The sequence below is a fragment of the Miscanthus floridulus genome, chromosome 1 (assembly GCF_019320115.1).
Source record: "Miscanthus floridulus cultivar M001 chromosome 1, ASM1932011v1, whole genome shotgun sequence".
NCBI lineage: Eukaryota > Viridiplantae > Streptophyta > Magnoliopsida > Poales > Poaceae > Miscanthus > Miscanthus floridulus.
In genome coordinates, this window is record NC_089580.1 from 26,545,442 (window position 1) to 26,563,689 (window position 18,248).

Here is an 18,248-nt window from a genome sequence, read left to right on the forward strand (position 1 = left end):
AGTTCCTCTGAAGTTTTGGACTTGAAGAAGGATCAGAGTTTAAGGCAAGTATAGCATAGGATCATCCTTGTTGTCCTATTCACTTTAATAATTTAATTCATGCTGCATGTGTCTACATTGATTACCACTAAGGATTTCCTAGTACTTTGTTACCTTGTACCTTGATTCCTATGGGTTTATGCATTGGGCAATATGATGCTAGTGCTCAAACTGAAACCATGATCTTGTAACTTGACTAATGGTGAATGCAATAAACACTAAAAGATGCTTTTTAGCAATATAGAATCAGGAGGCTAGAGCATTGGGCTATTTTATGGTGCTCTAGATTCCTCTCCCTAAGGACTTATCTGTAAGCGGACATCCGAGACTTATAGTATAGCTATGAGGGCTACATGGCTCTAGCTTTAGCTTAGTATGAGGACATTTTCTAGCTTGTTAGTGGTTACCTTTATGGTGCAAGAGGGGCTCCGACAGGTATGACCTTTGCCTGCCAGGTTGAGTGCATTTTGGTTTCTTAGTATTTTGTCAGTCACTCCTTGGAGGGGAGTTTATGCTTATTGATTGGAAAACCTAGCGACCCTAACTTGTTAGACGAACCTTTAAAAGGCTTCATAGTGAATCCTATCGACCTTCCTTGGTAGTGGGTCAAGAGGTTGGCCGCCTTGGGCGAAAGGGTAAATCACGACTCACAGTGAAAGTGTACAACCTCTGCAGAGTGTAAAACTGGTATATCAGCTATGCTCATGGTCACGAGCAGCCTTGGACCCTTACGGAATAGATGATGAACACGGATGATACTGATGATGAAAATGCTCACTAATGATTACCGTTTATGCTATTCATTATTCATGTTTACCTAATCATGTGTTTATATGGGCTTGTGATAAACTTGTTGCTACTCCTATGCTAAAATTGTGATAATTAAAAGCTAATCACAGTTAAACCAGTGTCAACCTTTTGAGCCTCATGAACCCAATGTTATATTTGTTGAGTATGACATGTACTTATGCTTGCTTTACTTTTTAAATCTTTGGAAAACCCCGGATGGGTACCAGGTTGCTAGAGTTTGAAGGAATTAGACTTGTAATCAACCAGTCAGTTGTCCCTATGGAATTGGAGTCTTCATCCGAAGATCGGAGTTATCTTTCCGCTGTTTGTTATCTAAGGTTGTGTCCTTTATACTAAGTATATTATATATTAAGCATTGTCTATTGATATTACCTTTATTTGTAGCTATATGTGAGATTTGACTTCCTAGGCTCATATATGGTGTGTATCTGGTTTTGTTCTTAAAACCGGGTGCTACAAGCAAGGAGCGGTAATCCTAAAACTCACCTCAACATGGACTAAGTGACCAGCAAATCATCGAGCCATGCAAAAAATTTTTGGGTCATCCTATCCATTGTGGTTTGCATATCCCAACACTAGCTTGTTACTTGTACTAATATTGTCGTAGTGTTACTACTTACTAATGTAGTTTGTAGCTTGTTTACCATTTCTTCACTGGTATGTGTAAGAGCTCCCTGTTGATAGCTTGTTCTCTAGTAGGTTAGGTTGTTTGACCTTGCTAACTAGACTTGTTTAGATGAGCTCTTACTAGCATGGCACCCTAGTTGCTCTCTTGTTTAGTGTCTTGTTAGGATGCTAGCAAACTTAGTGAGATGGGTGTAGTCCAGGCTAGACCATTAGTTTTATTCTGTATTTAAGTTGGCTAGCTTCCACAATTAAGTTTTAGAAACAAATATTCACCCCCTCTAGTTGGCCACCTCTCGATCCTACACCCCTTTCCCCCTTCCCCCTTCCCTCTCCCCCCCCCATTGTGGCCCACCCTCTAATAAACCGAGGAGGCTACTCGCCCCTGTCTCCACCGCCAGCCCTAACCACAACATCATTCTCCTCTTTCTCAAGCCGATGCTCCTACCACCTTCATCTCGGTCGCTGCCACCGATAGCCTCCCCCAAGCATCCTTTATAGTCAGGAGAACACATAACCCCCTAACCCAACTCCGAACCCTAAGAGAGGGAGAAGGAGAAAGACCCACCTTGCCGCTATTGGTAACCATTGAAACTTCAACGCATGAATTGAAGCAGAAGAAGAGAGATGATGCGCAAGTAAGAAGTGTTGCTTGGGTGCGGAAGGGATAAGGCTAGGAGCAGATAAGGTTGGGAGCTTCACTGTTGGATATTCCCCTGATCATCGGATGGATAGCACAACGCACACACGAGGCTTCTCCACGGGCACACTCTAAAAGAAGCATTTCCTAATTTTTATATAAAGTTTGTCTTCATCTTATTCCATTTGAAGTTACAATTTTCAAAACAAACTAAGATTCAAACTACTCCCTCCGGCCATAAGATAACGCAATTATGGGATCCGTGCGGGTCAAAATGACTCAAGTTTGATCGAGTTTATAGTAAATATTATTAGCATTTATGTCTCTAGATAAATTTATTATGAAAATATATCTATAACTATTCTAATGATACTTAATTTGTATATTAGATGTTAGTACTTTTTATATAAATCTAGTCAAAGTTGAAACTGTTTGACTCTAATAAATAAGAACTACATTCTTCTGTGGACAGAGGGAGTACAAAATAAGGCAACAAAATTACTTTTGCTAGCTCATCAACAGAAGGATAGAAAGTACACTTGTTGCTAGGGGAAGGCTCTTGTTTTTTTATCAGGGCAAGTGCATTGGTATTGTCTCATAGGTAGTCTCATGCAGTGCCACATAATTATGAGATGACTTAAGAGATAACAAGTACAATAAATTATCTTTTAAGTTGTCTCGTAGTAATTCTAGAGTCCGTAATTTGATTTGTGGATACAACAATGGAATATTTGTGAGTTGCATGACAACGACCACTTGTACAATGATCTGTGTAAGTTGCCTTATAGTCCTAAATTTTAGCTCATGAGGTGGTTGTTACGCGAAACAACGATCTCTTTCTCTCTCCCCTCTCTTTTCTCCACATCAGCAAAAATCCTATGTGGCACTGTATGAGACAGCGTATGAGAACGCTGATGTGTAGCAATTTAATTGCCCTAATATTTGATCCTACTTTTATGGAAACCAAGCTATATCCTATAATATATGCACATTCTTTTTTGTGTCGGCAACCTAATATTCCTGGTTTCACCTGAGGCCGTGATCAGAGTTAAGATAGCAACGGTAACATATCCTATCCTTATTCTAGAAACTGAACACATCTCTGCCAGTGGTACTATTGAAAAAACAATGCATTCCATCCGATCCGACTTAGCGCCTGCTGGGTTCTGGCCACGCCACGGTGTGGCGGTGGCGGCCAGAAAGTGCGCCACACTCGCCACAGTTATCACGCGCTAAACGACGAGCAGCAAGAGCAAACGACAAGTTAAAAATCTGTGGCGGCCAACGCTTCTGTGAGAACCAAACAACAAGGTTGGTGTAGCGGCCGCAGTTTAGGCGTGGCGTGTCCATGAGTTTTACGTTTCTATCGCTAACGCTTTGTGCTGTGCTGCTGTTACTGAAACTTTAGATAGTTTAATTAGAGGAGAAAAAGAATTGCATTAAGCCCAGTCACATGAAAAGCTTGACAAAAGATACCATTGGATTGGATATCAACCACCGTTGTGTCTGTAAGATCGACAGTGACAGGCTGACAGCTTTCACGATCGTGCACTGTCCTTTCCAAAAAGGTACAACAATTTTATCCTCTTCGGCTGCATATTATCGCAGACAAGGAAAGTAGTTTACTGGTCAGATAATTGAAAGCATCTTCTGCGGTCTGCGCTATTGGAGGTACGGTAGTAGAGCAATTTATCGTGTGTTTAGTTTGAGAACGGCTGTAAACTACGAAGCCTGTGTGCCCTGAAAAGGATATGGCAAAGCACTGTACATGTTGACGAAATATTTGTCCACTAAACAATCATGGATGCTTATTATAATGCAAACAATCATTAGAAATACAAATAATGATGCAAAATTATGCTGCACCTTATATTTCTTCGAATTCATTTAGGTCCGTCATACGTCTTCATTGCAGGTCCTACCATTTCAAATCACTATACATATAGCATGCTTTGGATATGAAACTTTAGATATTCTGGGAAGCTTTTCGTGGCTCTGGCTTTTTCACAAGAATTTTGGATAAAAAGAAGGTACAACAATACCTGAATGTGCATCTCGATAGAGTGATAGACCTTTTTTGTTTTCTTTTCTTTGCCGGGGTACAACAAACCAACTTTGCACTACCACTCGAATAAGACCTTGTTGAATCTCCTATAGAAAATGAGAATGAGATCCAAACGTTTGAATTCTAAAATGAGATTCTGCAATCCAACCATCTACCACAAACCTGCTACTTGGAGACTTTTACTGTGTAAAGATAATATTTTTTTTAGGAATATGGAGGGGCCTGGTCCCCTACAGCGATTTATTAAACCGAAACAGGAAATCAGTCCAAAAGTCTAAAGAGACTACAAAACGGCTAAAGCTACACAAACAAAGTAGAGGAAAACTTAAGAAACAAAGAAAGAAACAAAAAAAAAAGATAAGAAAAAGAAAGCTGACTATCCCAGAGTTTGTATCCATGACAGAAGTGGCTCAGAGAGGCTTGACTTCACTCTGTAGGAGAGAAGTATCAATTCATTGAAGAGGAATCTTCGACAATCCTGCAAATCGAATCTCATTCCTTTGAAAATGAGGTCGTTTCTAGCTGTCCAGATGTGGCTTCTGGGAAATTGCAGTCCACTGAAACATCAAGGTTGATGATATCCCAGCACATTCTTGCAAAGTGACAGTCTAGGAAAAGATGTTGTGAGGATTCTTCTACTAGCAGGTTGCAAAGCACATTTGGCGGCTAAAACTGCAGGCCGCGACCCCGATCCTGAGAAGCAGGCAAAGAAGGTCCTGTTGAACAAGTGGAAGCCTCGAGCTCCGGGGTCTGCCGTTCTGCCCAAGTCACGCCAGATGCCACCATCGCCAAGAAGTTCCGGGAGACCTTTGCCGAGCCTCTCTCCTTACCAAAGCGTGCCGCCATGCATGAGATGTTGCCGGAGCCCAAGAGACGGAGTCACGCCGCGGCGTCGGTGTCCCACTGAGCGCGGAATGTTCACCGTCGCAACGCAGTGCCACAATGAATACAAACAATGTGTCTTGGTATGGAACGCCCGCGGGATCAATAGCCGGGCGTGTCAGCAATGTCGTGAGGGACATCGTCATCAAGGAGCAGAGCAGGATTGCCTTGCGTAGAGTCTCGTCGCAAATCATTTTTCTGTAAATTACAACCTCTTGCGAGCTCTGCGGTGCGGTGGTGTCAGGGGGCGGCCGTTCATCAACGGCAGCTCGCCATTGATGTTCCGCTAGCCGTTTTGTAAACTGTATCTTCTCCTTAATGAAATACATGTCAAGCGCGTTCTCGAAAAAATGAGTCCAAGTGCTTGTTTTTCCTTAAGAGATTCCAAGTACTTAGCTGGTCTTTGATCAATAACCAGAAGAAGACCTTGTGTTTGGACTGATAGTAATTCTTCCACAACCATTTGAAGGTAAGATCAACCTCTGAATGACCAACCAAAATCTTGTAGGTTTTGGATAAAGAGAAGACGTTGGATCCCCAAGTGATGTTTCTAATTTTTTATGAGAATTTTTAGTTATTTTTTAGCATATTTGGTGAGAATTAGCAGAGTCTCTAGTTAGTAATAGAGTGAAATACACTGACGGCCCTTTAACTTATCGGCACGTGCCAGTTCGGTTCACGAACTTGCAAACGCGAAAAATGGGCCTCGACACTACTACAAAAACGATTTGTGGCAACGCCTCCCTTTCTTTGTAGGGCAAATGGTTGCCAAGGGGCGGCTCTATATCCAGCCGCCTCTACAAATCAGATTTGTAGAGGCGGCTCAATATTGAACAACCCCTACAAATAGACACCGAGTATTAAAAATTAAGCACTAGAAGTTAAATTTTGTAAATGACCTTGATGGAGAAACAACCAAAATGAAAGTTGTAGATCACGAAAAGTTATGAAACATTATAGTTGACAACTTTTTGATTTGAAATCATCTTGTCAAGGAAAACTATATTTGAATTTCCAAAAAATTAAAATTTTAATTTTTTAAACGACCTCGGATGGACAAACAGTAAAAATAAAAGTCGTAGATCATAAAAAGTTATGAAACTTTGTAGTTGATAACTTTCTGATTTGAAATCATCTTGTTATGGAAAACTACGTTCGAATTTCTTAAATTTGAAATTCAAATTTTATAAGTGACCTCGGATGGAGAAACTACCAAAATGAAAGTTATAGATCTCGAAAAGTTATAAAACTTTGTGGTTGACAACTTTTTTATTTGAATTAGTTTAAGACCTCAAACAATCAATTTATACTCAGTTTTATATAATATGTGGGAACCAAAATGGATTGTAGATATAAGTGATCGTAAGGTACAGTGGTAGAAGAGTTTGTGCGCAAGGGAGAGCTTGCGGCTTTGAATCCTGGCCGACGTGTGCAAAAATCATGAAAAAATGCTGTAACCATAGACTGGGTGTGGGGACCTCCTCGGATTAAAAAAATTGCTATTTTTTGCCTCTTTTTCGTGATTTCTGAAAATTGATTTGTAGACCTCCTTGGATTAAAAAAATGCGATTTTTACCTCTTTTTCGTGTTTTCTAGAAATTGATTTGTAGGGGCGGCTCAATATACAGCCGCCTCTCTCTACAAATCGATTTATAGGGGCGGTCTGAAAACCGTCCCTACAAATACATGATTTATAGAGGCATTTGGGTAGGATGGCTGGGCAAACTACACCTACAAAGCCTCTAGAGCCGCCCATACAAATACTATTTTACATAGTGTGAACGCGTCAAGTTGTCCACCGCAGGTAAAAGGTCCTAATGGCTAGAGGGGGGTGAATAGCCTATTAAAATTTTCTACAACAACACTTAACAAACCGGTTAGGCAATTATGAGGCAAAGCAAGTGTTGCGCTAGCCTATTAAAATAGCAAGCCACCTACCATAATTTTAGTTTATATAGTTTCTATCCACACAATAGCTATGACACTACACTAGGTTAGTGTGCTCTCAAAAGCTAACTAAAGAGCCACACTAACCAAACTAACAAGCTCTTACAACTAGCTACACTAAAGAGCTTGATAACTAGTTTGCGGTAATGTAATGAGATTGAGCAAGAAGGTTATACCGCCATATCGAGGAAGGAGCCAATCAATCACAAGAATGAATAACAATGAAGACCAATCACCTCGGAATCAAATGATGAACACAATGATTTTTTACCGAGGTTCACTTGCTTACCGGTAAGCTTGTCCTCGTTGTGGCGATTCACTCACTTGGAGGTTCACGAGCTAATTGGCATCACACGTCAATATTTATTACCACCGATGCTAGTGTATTGTATTGGCCCAAACAAATCTATGTGCAATAACTCAAATGCTTTACAAGTGCTCATCATGCTTTTCTTTGGATGGGTGTTTCCAACTTGTTTGCCGGCTTGACAAGAGCTACAAAGCTTATCTTTTTTAAACACAACATCTTTCACGCCTCTAACCAAGTCATGCTTAACCAATCTATTCAATTGCTTCATTTCAACATGACCAAGCTTCTATGCCATAACCAACCCATGCTAGACTTAGTGAACAAGCATGTAGATAATTTAGCTTTACTAGCATTGAAATCAACCAAGTATAGATTCTCATATCTAAAGCCTTTGAAGATCAAATTAGAGCTATCTACACTTATGATCTCTACATCATCTATCCAAAATATGCATTTGAATCCAAGATCACACAATTGAGCCACGGATAGCAAATTCAAGTTCAAGCTCTCTACTAGCAACACATTGAATATGCTCATGTCATTGGATATTGCAATCTTACCAAGCCCTTTGACCTTGCCTTTGCCATTATCATCAAATGTAATACTATCATAACCATCATTGCCATTGGTGTTGATTGTGTTGAACATTCTTGCATCACCAGTCATGTGTTGAGTGCACCCACTATCAAGAACCCAATGTCTTCCTCCGGCTTTGTAATTGACCTACAAAAGAAGATCAATTCTTTTTAAGTAACCAAACTTGCTTGGGTCCTTTAAGGTTAGTTATTAAGCTCTTTGGTACCCAAATGGCTTTCTTCTTTGAGAACATCCATGGTTTACCAATGAACTTAGCCTTCACACCATTTATACCCTTAGTAAGCACATAGAAAGAATTAATCTTAATTGAGGATACATTAGCATTTTTGCTCTTGTTTTTTGCATTCATGCTCTTTATGACCAACTAACTTACAACTAGTGCAAAACCAACCATTGTTCTTCATAAAACTAGTCTTGTGAGGAGCAAAGGCCGCCTTGCCTTTCTTGGGGGTATAGCACAATCCCTCTTTGTAGAGAGAAGCTCTTTAGCTACCCAAGCACATAAGCAAGCGGTCCTCACCACCATATGCCTTAGCCAAGGTGTGAGTGAGCTTATCGACCTCCTTCTTGAGGTTCTCATTCTCAACCATTAATGAGGCATCACAAGTGAGACCATCACTACTAGATGAGGTGGAAGTAGAAGTACTACAAGAAGGGTTAGCGGGAGCAACAATGATAGGCATAGATAATGATTCATCAATTATATCACAAGTTAAATGTGGCAGAACCTCCTAAGTTATAGGGCCCACATACACCTGTCACTGTCCGACGACCTTTGACATTTATGCATATGTTTCCATTAACTTAAAAAGACTGTCGGGTGTCCTCGGGGAACCCCGAATCATCCACGATTTCCGAGCAGGATCACGTTACAGAGTCATTGCAGTATTACAATATTTATTCAAATATATGCATCAGAGTAAAAACAGCGGAAGTCTTACAATAACATAATTTACAAAACAGTAGTTTCAAACCTTACAAACTAAGTTTGATAGTTATTACAAACCATAGTAGTAGTGGAGTGGCATAATTAATATAGACATATCACACAAAATAAACATCCTGCCCAAGGATCACACATTTACTTCTCATCGTCAGAACGAACGATAGTCATGCAGCACGATCCAAAACAGATCTGCTCATGAGGCTCACCTGCAACAAGGGTCAACGAACCCTGAGTACAAAAGTACTCAACAAGACTTAACCGAAATAAAAATTGATAGAACTCAGGAATGTAGGCTCAGGAATTCAAGGTATGGTTTTAGCAATACTCAAAGTTATTTTGCGTAAAAGCTCTTTGACAAAATTCTTTATTTCAACAATTTAAACTTCATAAAATCATATACAAAGATGACACGATCCGTAATGAGATCATGAAACTTCATATCCAACACCTTCATCAACCATTCTCAAGTTCTAGTTATTAATTCTACGATGATGAACAGTGAGTTGAGTCTCCATAACCGAGGAGCAACGACGATTCGAACCGATTAAAAACCCAGCTGGGGATTCCAGACCACACGATATATGCAGGTCCCCGACCTACATATACCAACCTACCCTCGGATCCTCCAAACAAGAACGGGTCCGCGCCACCCGAGAATACAGCACACCTCAAATCCGGCCACATTCCAGCCACGAGGGTACACGCTATTCCCGCCATCTCTCCACTCCCAGTGCGCGAGTAGCCATTCTCGTAATAGAATTACCAAGTTCAGGCTTACCGGAGTATGTGGTTAGTACTACAAATTCTCACCTCATGCAATTCAACAACGGACGTGCCTTAATCGACACAGGCGGAAAGAACCCGCTCACAAAACCTCCATGTCTTGTGGCTCACACACACCGAGTCCGCCCGGTCTAGATTTATTACTCCACATTCCCATATCACATGCTAACGTAGTTAACCAATGTTCCGTTTAAACTTGCAGGTGGCAGGTAGGCACCCGACTTTCATCGTTCTACGCATAGCTAAGCAAAACTAGGCATATACGAGTTTAAAAACTGGTAATATGGTAAATATGGAATAACAAGGATGGTAATGCACCAATTAGGCTCTTACTTAACTCCTAATCACTTAATGCAGTAACGGAAAGCAAAAGCAAAATTAATTTGTAAAACACAAGGTAGGGTTGTATGCATCCGGGGCTTGCCTTCGTTGACGGAAAAGTCCGGCTCCTGCGTCGTTTCACAAGTATTCGATCCGACCTCAACAGACGGATTAACCTCCTCAACAACTTGATTAACTACCACGTGTTCACCTTCGTTCACTACACGTAATAACAATGCCATGTTTAACATGATGCGAAATACGAAATATGATGCTCGATGATGGATACAAAAATTAAGACTTTGAATACAACTTTCCTTCGCGGTACAGTTGCAAGTCAAACAAACTAAATCTTTTTCGTAACACATACATCAACTGCCAAGGATCATTATCAACTAATGACCCAAGGTCATCACTCAATCCAAAATTTCAAACAAAACCTAAATCATTAAAGGTTACTATTTGCTTTTATGAATTAATTATTTAATTAAAAATTATGAAATAAATCAACTTATTCTAATTGAGCTCAAAATTTTAGTAAATGTTCATTACATGATAACTAAGTGGCAAAACAATTTTCATAATTTTTGGATAATTAATTAAGCCTAGAAAAATCATGGAAAGTCATTTATTAATTAATTGAGCAATTTTTATCATACCCCAAAAATACTGAAAATCAATATTTCAAATTTTTGTCATATAATATACATCATAGAGAATTCACACAAAAATTTTCATAATTTTTGGAGCTCTAAATAATTCTACACAAAAATAACAAATTACAGCACTATTCATTCAAATCTGAAAATAGAAAAATCCATTCGAACGCTGAGTCACTGACAACCGACCCCACCTGTCATCTCCTACCTCCCACGCGTTGACTACGACGACGACGGCGCTGACCGGCGCAAACTCGCCGACGGCGAGTTCACCGGCGATGGCGATTGTACCAACATGCTCCCCACGACTAGGCGCACCTACTGACCTACTTAGCTACACCGATTACGACTCAATACAAGCTCAACGTCGGCCATGGCGGACACGGTGCCTCGGTGGTACTATGCCGGCGACTACAGACCAGTAGCGGTTAAACAAAGGACACAGGAAGCATCAAGAGCTTACCCTGAACACAACTGAGCAGATAACAAGGCCGGAGAAGCAACGGTGAAGCGGGACGGCGTCCACGGTGATCACGGCGGAACAAAGTTCGTCGGTGATGGTGTACCGGCGACTGCAGTGGACAAAACGGCCAAGAAACAATGAAATGAGCACTACAGCATCGAGACGAAGCCAAAGGTACACCAATCAAGGGCAATGGCTCACCGACGGGCTCTGGCCACGGAGAAACGGAATCTCGGGTGAGTTCGCCGGCCGCGAGGAAGAAGGCAATGAAACTCGAGTTTCCAGTGAAGACAAACGGAATTGGTGGGTCGACCGAACGCGCAAGAAGTAGGCGGAGCTGGAGCTAGCTTATCAGCGCTGGTGGAGCACTACAACAACGGCACGGGCTCACCGGAGATGAAGCAGTGGCGACGGAAAAACAGAGCAAGGGGACGGGGTCAAACGGCGACGGTTCAGGCTATAAAGGATGGCCAGGAAGCTCAAGGAAGCTGCGCCGTGTCCTTCACCGCGCCAGCACGATGCCAAAACGGCCACGACCGCGCCTGGAACGCCGAAGAAGGAAACGCCGGCAATGTAGCTTCGGCGGTGGACACTGTTCACTCAATTTACAGAAATGCCATTCGCCAAAATTCACAAATTACTCTCAAATTTTTATAACAACTCAAAAATCTCCAAAAACAAAAGTTGTTCAAAATCAAAAGTTCTACAACTTTCCTTTTATAACCATCTTCTAATTCGGTCTAGATTTTGAAATGATCTTTTAAATTCAAATAGGGGATATTTAACGAATTACGCCTTTTTGAATTACTCAAAATTTTTCTAAACAACTTGAAAAACTCCAAAAATAAACTTTGCTTAACTTGCCAGGCTCTACACTTTTGCTTTTGGGATCAACCCCAAAATATGCTTAGATTTTGAAATGGATTTTCAGGGTAGGATTTAAATGCTGAAAATCGGGGTTTTCTCGAAAAATTCAAAATCCAAACAAACTTTGAACTTGAGCCAAACAATACAATTCAACACATACCACATGAATATAAACTTGTTTTAGTGTATGCATCTCAAAGTTTTTACCAAATGCCAAATGCCTTGCAATGCATATGATGATATGACAGTTTTAGTATTTTAAACACCCGGGGTGTTACAATCCTTCCCCCTAAAAGAAATCTCGCCCCGAGATTCAAAGCCATAGAGTAAGTAATGGAAAAGGAAATGTGTCGTGAGAACACATACCAAATCTGTCCATAAAACAGCTGAGGTCCCTATACAAAACACAACTTGTACAACCGAACTCAACTAACATTACTCTATTCTATATTGACGCTAGAAACTCTGGAAACTTTTCTAACAAGTAATCTTCTGATTCCCAGGTAGCTTCCTCTTCTGAATGTTGATTCCATTGTATTTTATAGAACTTGATTGTCCGTCTTCGAGTAACACGATCTTTCTGATCTAACACTCGGATAGGATATTCGGAATAAGTTAAATCCGGTTCTAGTTCCACTCCTTCAACTTCAACATTCTGTTCAGGCACTCGGAGACACTTCTTTAATTGAGAAACATGGAACACATCATGCACAGCTGTGAGATGTTCAGGTAATTTCAAGCGATATGCCACTTTTCCATATCTCTCCAAAATTTGATATGGTCCAATGTATCGGGGTGCCAACTTTCCTTTAACACCAAAACGGTTAACTCCCTTCATTGGTGATACTTTCAGATATACAAAATCTCCTTTGTTGAATACCAATGGTCTCCGTCGTCTATCCGCATAACTCTTTTGGCGGGACTGAGCTATCTTCAGATTACTCTGTATTTGCCTAACCTTGTCTTCTGTTTCTTTCACAAGGTCAACTCCAAAGAACCTTCTCTCTCCTGGCTCAGACCAACTCAACGATGTTCTGCATCTACGACCATAGAGTGCTTCAAATGGAGCCATTCTAATGCTTTCTTGATAACTATTGTTGTATGAGAACTCAGCCAAAGGTAAGCACTCATCCCACTTATTGGAATAGTTAAGGACACAACACCTTAACATGTCTTCAAGTACTTGATTGACTCTTTCAGTCTGCCCATCAGTCTGCGGATGATAAGCTGTACTATACAGAAGTTTGGTACCTAACGAAGCATGTAAGTGTTTCCAAAAGCTAGAGACAAATTGTGTACCCCTATCTGACACTATAGTCTTGGGTACTCCATGGAGACTCATGATTCTTGCCAAATACATCTTAGCATATTGGATCGTAGGATATATGGTCTTGACTGGAAGAAAATGTGCTGACTTAGTGAGTCGATCTACAATAACCCATACTGAGTCAAATCCCTTTGATGTCTTGGGTAGACCAATAATAAAATCCATACTGATGTCCTCCCACTTCCAAGATGGAATAGGCAATGGTTGTAATTTACCAGCAGACCTCAAATGTATAGCTTTCACCTTTTGACAAGTATCACACTTTGCTATATATCTAGCAATCTCTATTTTCATTTTAGTCCACCAGAATCTTTGCTTCAAATCATGGTACATCTTGTTGCTTCCCGGATGGATAGATAACCTAGTAGCATGTGCCTCATCTAGAATTGACTGCCGTAACTCAGGAACTTTTGGTACTACCAGGCGATCCTTGAACCACAACACATCTTCATCATCTATGCTGAAGCATTCTGCTTTCCCATTCTTGACTCTTTCCTTGATATGTGCTATACCCTTGTTTTCCTTCTGAGCAGCAATAACTTGATCTCGAATAGTGGCTTCTACAATTATGTTGGTCAAACTTCCTTGTTGAATTACTTCTACATTCAACTTTTCCATTTCTTGACATAAATTCAAACCCATTGTTCTCACTGTCAGACAATTGCAATAGCTTTTGCGACTGAGGGCATCTGCAACTACATTTGCTTTACCAGGGTGATAATGTACTTCCAAATCATAATCCTTAATCAGTTCTAACCATCTTCTTTGTCGCATGTTCAACTCTGACTGAGTAAAGATATACTTTAAGCTCTTGTGGTCTGTATACATATGGCACATATTACCAAGCAGGTAATGTCGCCAAATCTTTAGAGCATGAACCACAGCTGCTAACTCCAAATCATGAGTAGGATAGTGTTCTTCATGTTGCTTAAGTTGCCTGGACGCATAGGCAATGACTCGGCCTTCTTGCATCAACACACATCCAATACCAATACCTGAAGCATCACAATAAACATCAAATGGCTTCTCGATGTCAGGTTGGGCTAACACTGGTGCAGTAGTCAACAGCCTTTTTAAAGTCTGGAAAGCCTCTTCACAATCTGATGACCAGACAAACTTGACTTGGTTCTTCAACAATTCAGTTATAGGTTTTGATACTTTAGAGAATTCTGGAATAAACCGACGGTAATACCCCGCCAATCCAAGAAAACTCCGAACTTGATGAACTGTGGTTGGCGGTTTCCAATCAAGCACATCCCTCACTTTGCCGGGATCAACTGCAACTCCTTCAGCTGACAAGACATGTCCAAGAAATTGCACTTCCTTAAGCCAAAAATCACACTTGCTGAACTTGGCATATAGTTGATGTTCTCTCAAACGAGTCAGAACAATTCTGAGGTGTTCTGCATGTTCTGTCTTATTCTTGGAATATACTAGTATATCATCTATAAATACCACTACAAACTTGTCTAGCTCAGGCATGAATACTGAGTTCATCAGATACATGAAATGAGCGGGAGCATTTGTCAAACCAAAAGACATTACCAAGTATTCATATAATCCGTATCTTGTGGTAAATGCCGTTTTGGGAATATCTTCAGGCTTTATCTTAATTTGGTGATATCCTGATCTCAAATCTATCTTGGAGAAAACTTTGGCTCCGGCCAACTGATCAAAAAGCAAATCTATCCGAGGTAATGGATACTTATTTTTGATGGTCACTTCGTTCAACGGACGATAGTCAACACATAACCTCAGGGTCTCATCTTTCTTTTTCACAAAAATTGCCGGACATCCCCAAGGTGAAGAACTAGGTTGGATAAACCCTTTCTCAATCAATTCTTGTAACTGAGTCTTCAACTCGGCCAATTCCTTAGGTGGCATCCTATAAGCTCTCCGAGAAATCGGAGCTGTTCCAGGTTGTAACTCTATATTGAACTGTACATCCCTATCAGGTGGTAGACCGGGTAAATCTTCAGGAAACACATCCGGAAATTCACACACTACCGAAATATCTCTAATCTCTTTGACAGCAGTTGCACAAATCTTGCTCACTGATCTTCTTAGGGTTGGAAGTTGGATAAGAAGTTGAGAATTACTATCAGGCAAACTCACTCTTAAGGTCCTATTCAAAGCATCTATAACAGCCTTATGCTGATACATCCAATTCATTCCCAAAATTACATCTATATCCTGATCCTTAAGGATAATCATGGTAGTGGGAAAAATATGCCCACCCAGGTTTACGGGTACCTGGTATACCATTTCCTTAGTACACAGACGTCCCCCGGGCGACTGTATAAAGAAACTTTTCTTTGTTGCCCCAATTGAAATTTCATACTTCATAACAAATGTTCTATTGATGAATGAATGCGATGCGCCAGAATCAAAAAGTATAACTGCAGGGTGATTGGCGACAGGAAACATACCCATCATCACTGGCTCTCCTTCAGGAATTTCCCCGGCTTGAATATAGAAAACCCTTCCTGTCTTCCTCTCATCTTTGCCCTTCTGAGCAATCTGATTGTGGTTCTTGTTTGGTGCCTGACCTTGTTGTTGATTGGCAGGAGCCTTTTGATAATTTTGATTAGCCTGCCTAGGATATGGACATTCCCTGGAGAAATGACCAGTCCTTCCACAATTGTAACACGGATAGTTGTGACCCTGTGATGTTGGAGCATTACCACCAGGAGCATTAGTTGATTGTGAGTTCGGATAGGTTGTAGCAGGACGGACATTTGACTGTTGCCCGGCTTGGAACTGTGGCGGACGATAAGGAGGACGATAATGGTTTACTGGATGATAAATCACTCTCTGCCTCTTTTGGTTTCCACCAAAAGGTCCAGACGGCACATTCTTTTTCTTCTTGAGCTCCTTATGCTGCCGATACTTTGCCTCTGAAGCAATTGCAATATTTACTGCCTCATGATAAGTGATATTGGTACAGGCTGTCATCATTGTCTGCAGTTTGGTATTCAGACCTCTCATGAACCATTTCTTTTTCTTGGCATCCGTATTGACATGTTCAGATGCATACTGCGACAGATGATTAAATCTTCCCACATACTGCATCACTGTTTGATCCCCTTGCCTCAAAGCAAGGAATTCATCCAGCTTCATAGCCATCACTCCTTCCGGGATATAATGGGCTCTGAAAGCAGTGCGAAATTCTGTCCAAGTTAACGGAATGCCTGCGGGTTGCATGGCCATCAGATTTGCATACCAAGCACCAGCTGCACCTCTAAGTTGCTGGGCAGCAAACACCGGTTTCTGAAACTCTGTGCAGTGAATAAGATCAAATTTCTGCTCCATGGTCCTAAGCCAGTCATCAGCCTCCAGTGGTTCATCTGCCTTGGTGAACACCGGGGGTTTTGTATCCGTGAAATCCACATAGGTAGCCTCATGCCTGTTATAATTGCGGCCACGGTTTCCATGCATTTGATTCTGATTACTTTGAGCCATCTCATGAAGCAAACGAGAATTTTCCACAGTCACATTGACTAATGCAGCGATAGCATCAGCCAGATTGGTCGGCATTGGTGGTGGGTTGGGGATATCATCATCATCTTGTGAAGTACCAGGAATATGCGATCCCCGCGTACGACGCATCTGTTCATAACAAACCAAACTTTATTCACAAGTCTTTATTCAAAGATCAAAGAGCTTACTACCCGCATTACATCGATGCCACTTATTTAAACACAAGAACACATCTAAATAAGACTACTAGCTTAACTAGATCTTCTATTACACAACTCTACTCCTTTCCGTGATTACTTCAAACTTCAGGCTCGGTATCCATTCCGGAATTGTTACCGCCTTCATCATCACTTTCATCTATCATTACTAATTCTTCAGGATCTTCTTCTTCTTCCTCCTCTTCTGATTCACTTTCATCAGCAAGGATGACACCTGGGTCCATGGCATCAGCTTGAGGCTCATGATTCGGGTTTAGTAGATTGCTAAGCCTATGAACTTCCTCATGTAGATAGGTATTATGTTCTTCTAAATCTTCTACATAGAATTCTAGCTCATGAGTTCTAGCTCTAGCTACATCTTCCCTATGCCAAGCCTCATTTCGTCCCTCCACCGTACGAACTAACATACTTTCGCAGTTCCTATGTGCGGTGGTGAGACGCCTCAATTGATCCTGTAATTCTCCTAACTGTATAGCATCCAAAGCCCTATCTCTAGTAGCTTGTGCTAATTCTGCAGAAATCCTCTGTAACTCTGCCTGGGGATCAGGCCTAGAACTGCTACTGCTAGCACCATCATTTCTAGGGGCAAGTTGGTGACGAGGAACTCCTTTGGGTCCAGTGGACTTACGGGGCGTCATCTTGGCACGAGCCATACTGTAGGAAACCAATTTAATCCAAGTAAGACCATTTGATCAAAGTCTAAAGAGCAGCTATGATGGATTACATTACTCAAACCAGTCTCACTACTCAACTCCAGACTAATAGGTGAAGGAAGTAACGAGTGAATTAATAATGATGCATGAATCGTTCTTACGAACAAAAACATCAAAGTTTATAATGCACATAAACAACATTTATTTTTATATAGGGCATAGTAAGATTACTACTCCACCACACAAGACCCTTTTAATCAAATAAGGAATGGTGAGGAAGAAACAAGATAAGTCAGAAGCAATTTGGACCAAATTATCAAGTTAAATTTAGTCATCCAAATCCTTTTGAAGTTTTTGTAAAACAATACAACAAAAACCTTGTAACGATGGCTCCGATACCATTCTGTGGCAGAACCTCCTAAGTTATAGGGCCCACATACACCTGTCACTGTCCGACGACCTTTGACATTTATGCATATGTTTCCATTAACTTAAAAAGACTGTCGGGTGTCCTCGGGGAACCCCGAATCATCCACGATTTCCGAGCAGGATCACGTTACAGAGTCATTGCAGTATTACAATATTTATTCAAATATATGCATCAGAGTAAAAACAGC

At 40.9% G+C, this 18,248-nt stretch overlaps 1 long non-coding RNA gene across 1 annotated transcript; it reads right to left on the bottom strand.

Annotated features, from left to right (window-relative positions):
- Nucleotides 1–8,844: 8,844 nt before the first annotated feature.
- Nucleotides 8,845–10,465, bottom strand: LOC136476553 (uncharacterized). Its single transcript, XR_010763646.1, has 2 exons — nt 10,068–10,465; nt 8,845–9,066 (listed from the first exon to the last, which is right to left on the bottom strand). It is a non-coding gene; the product is annotated as an uncharacterized lncRNA (long non-coding RNA).
- Nucleotides 10,466–18,248: the final 7,783 nt, after the last annotated feature.